This window comes from Merops nubicus, unplaced genomic scaffold (assembly GCF_000691845.1).
Source record: "Merops nubicus isolate BGI_N331 unplaced genomic scaffold, ASM69184v1 scaffold25726, whole genome shotgun sequence".
Lineage (NCBI taxonomy): Eukaryota > Metazoa > Chordata > Aves > Coraciiformes > Meropidae > Merops > Merops nubicus.
Window position 1 is genome coordinate 10,292 of NW_008615968.1, and position 4,007 is coordinate 14,298.

The window sequence follows — 4,007 nt, forward strand, 5'->3', positions numbered from 1 at the left end:
TAGAACCAAATGCAAGTTGGCAGATCAAGAAATGTCTTAATGCTTTCCAGCTACAACTTTCTTTCCTAGTGTGGAGAGAAGGAAGAGAAGAGCAGAGCTGCAGTATGATGGGTTCACGTTGTGTTTGTATCCCCTGCCTCTCTGGGTCCCCTAAGTTTGATCCAGTTTTGGAAAGTTTCCATACTGGAGAAGGACTTTGGTTGGGTTTCCACTTCATAGGACACCAGAAGCTCTGATACATCCAGAACTGATGTCCTCGTGGGTGAGGAGATGTTTCCCACCTTGTGAACCTTTTCATCACAATAAGTTTGCTGGAAGAGTCTTGGATATTTTGGGTCTGAATTATTTCCTAGGACATGCTTCGAGACTTTTTCCGTTCACTAATTTGCATCCTGAAGATGCAAATGAGATGCAAATTTTTCAATATAACCAGAGCACTGTTCCAGTTTTAATTTCATCCTGTGTAGCTGAGTTTTTCTGCCTTTGTTTAGATGGTACCCAAAGACATGATAATTACACTGCAGAAAGCAGCTTCTCTGGCTAGATTTTAGTTTTCTGTAGGGATACAAAATGTAGAGAGAGTGAAAGGTGCACAGTCCCAGGAGCTGCAAACATCATTTATGCTAAAAAGCATGAGCTGATATAACTTGGTTTATGGAGTCACTGGCTCAAGGACCAGCTGAAGTGAAAAAGCCAACTTGGAAATGATACTGAGGTGCAGGCACAACATTTTACATTTTTAAATGCATTTTATGTCCCAGAGAACAGCTTTGCGTCAACTCTGCTAAACTGGCCTAAAAATAATAGAGGAATTATTCATAAATTGAAATTAAGGTTCTGGAAATGGAGTTAAATACTGAAAAGCTCTATAGAACTTGTTTTGTTAATGGAGCTGTTGAGGATATGGTTGATGTGGAGCAAATGTGTTTTAGTGCAAAAGCTGATGCTGTTTGGTTTAGGAACTGGAGCGTTAGATGTTCTGTTCCTGAGATGGAGGATGTTTGTACACCAAATGCAGCACATGCTCCAATTGTTCCCCCAAGAACTGAGGCAAAGCACTTTTTTTTCAGCTTAGGTACTTTTTTTGAACTTTGGAAATGTTTTGTGACTCCCTATTATGTACTAGAGGACGGTTATGTGATATGAAGGCTGTATTTATGATCACAGGTTTGTTTTCCCTATGTTCAGTGAAAAAATTCATGCTCCACTGTATGACTTTTACCCAACACAAACTGTTGTGCTGCTTTCTTAAATTCCAAACTACTCAGGTCTTCTCAAAGTCTTTCCAATCAACCTTTAAAGAAAAAAAATCATTTTCTTAGTTTAATTGCAGCAATGTCTACATTTCATACAGGAGGTTATTTTGATTGCTGCTTGCATGCTACAAGCTAGATCCAGCAAGCTTTTTGTCATCAAAGCTGAGTGCCAGGAAGGATTCATGATTTCCAAGCTCCACAGCGAGGTGCAGCAATAGTTCTTCCATTTTATGCTAGAAGTATTTTAGCTCTACTGCAGTTTGACTTCAGTGATTCAATTTGCAGAGATAAACAATTCTCTGGAGGTAATATAGCTTGTCATTATTTAATAATTATTCAAAATGTGCCTTGTTACCCTTGTGTAAGAATCTGGGCTGCAAGAGGGTAGGGATGTCCTGTAATTCTTCAGGGGGCTGACGCAGCACCGAGCTGAAGTTATCTGGTGTCTCAGACTATCCTAATTTAATAGCCAAGCTTGTCTATGTGGCTGCTTCTATTTAGAAGTGTCCAAAAACCTTTTTTTCTTTTTTTTTAATTTTAAACTGTAAAAGCCTTCTGGCACTGAATTACATCTATTTCTTGACTGAAACGTATCTGCTCTATGCTAACCTCATTATCCAGGAATGATTTCTAGAAGAGGAAGTGAAGAATAATTAGATCATTCCTAACTGAAGGAAATGCTTCGCAGAACTATGCAAATTCCAATTTGGCCAAGATGCTGTGGTTTCGTATTCTATTTCTGGGAAGGGCAGAGGGAGAAGCAGTTATTTTGGGGAGCCAGGTTCTGGCTCCAGTTTTCTCTCTCGCCTTGTGATGCGAGTGCACTGGGACATCCCTGTTCAGGAGGGGACATGGTACCTGACATCACCTGATTCTCAGTTTCTGTCCTGCTCTAAATGCTTGTAAATGAAGCTCGCCCTTGTCATCTGCTCTGGTCAGTGTTTCCTGAGATCCCTGAAGTGGGGTGTTTTGCCTGCATGCAAAAATTAGGGCTCAGGCCTCATCTGAAGCAGCAACTTCTCGGCAGTGGTGTGAGACCCTGGCTGTCTGCACCAGGCAAAGGCATGAGGGGATACACTCAATTCCTCCCACTTCTCAGCTTGTGATGCAGTGCCTTGGAATAGAAAGAGAAAAAAAAAAAAAAAAGGCAGGATTACATTTTGGAGTTTAAAAGTGAGATTCCTGTGTGTGCACTCAGCAGGGGAGCTTGGGGGAGCCCGTGGGCTGGGCTCAGCCCTCACGGGGCTCCGGGGCTCAGGTCTTGAGCTTTCACATTTTTCTATCTGCAGATCTCACTCTTACAAGGCTTTAGGCAAAATAAAAAAGGAAGAAAATCCCCCACAACTAGCAAATTTTAGGTGGGAGTGTTTGCAAATACGTCAGTGATGTGTAATTGAATTGTTAACTGGGAAAAATATAATTGGGGTGTTGGAAGAACAGCTTTTCAGTGCCCCACAACTTTTGTCTTTCAAGGAATCAAATTGCTGACATGAGTCACGCACTCAAGAAATCCACTTAGAAGTAACAACATATGTCCTACTTTTCCAGCTTTTCCTTTAAAAGTTACATATTATAATAACAAAGTGTAAATAGCAGACTTCAGTAATTTGCAAAAGGTACCAGCCTTGCGTCTTTTCTAAACTGGTTGATTTATGGGCTGTTTGCTGGTTTTGAGAACACAAAACAATTAATTTATGTGTGAAAAGAACAGTGAATTAATCCTAGAGAGCCCTGGAGCCTTTAAAGACCTGAATCATATGTTGAGCTCGTTTAAAACTTGCATAAGAAATTAATGCAGAATAAAGCCCTTTAATTTGAAAAGTGCATTTATAGTAGGTGTCCCTAGGATATCTTCTGGATCATTATTCAGAAAGGTTAAGGAGGACTTTATTTTTTTTCTTTCTTTCCTTTATTTTATATTCAGTATGTATTTTCCAGTTTGCAGCTCAACATGGTGCATTTCAACTTATAAAGAGACAGAGATTTTAAAAAGAAACGGGGAGCTTTTTATTCACCTTCCACTTAATTTCCTTGCTGCCTTGCCAGTCCCAGCTTAATGAATGTAATTGCTACCTTTGATGAAAATACTATTATCAAGATCACACATTACATTGGAAAACAGTTTTTCTTTAAACACAGCTACTGCAGTCTCTAATTATGCATGTAACAAGTGGCTCCTGAACAAAAGAGCATGTTGTCTACAATTGCTAGGAATTGGAGCAAGGCAAATTTGAACAAAGAACAGATTAGATTTGCTCCATGCTCCACAAAGCCCATTCCCCTGATTAATTTCCTGCAAAAACTAAAACAATTCTCTCTTAAAAGAAACTAACCCTCATCCCCAGAATGATCCATATGCCATTTGTGTCAATCTATATGATGATAATGGCTGCAGATTTAAATTATTAACTATTAGATGTGGTAAAATAGGAAAGCTCTTTTATAAACTTACCTTTTCATATGTAAATAAGCAGTACAAGGACTTAAGGAACAAAAAAATGACTTTTCTGTGGAAACCAAGAGCAAGAAAGCACCCTGTAACTGAAAGTCTGAATTGTGCATGTATAATCCAATTATTTTGTCAGTTTACTCTGCTCTCCATATTCTGCACAGGCAGGAGTAGCGGGTCTCCCAGCACGTTGGGTTTTCCAAGAACAACATATTCGAGGGCTGCTTCCCCTGTGCACACCTTCTGAAAAGGGATTTCATTGAATTTGGAAAAAAAGTGATTTTGTCAACAGGATTTAATGA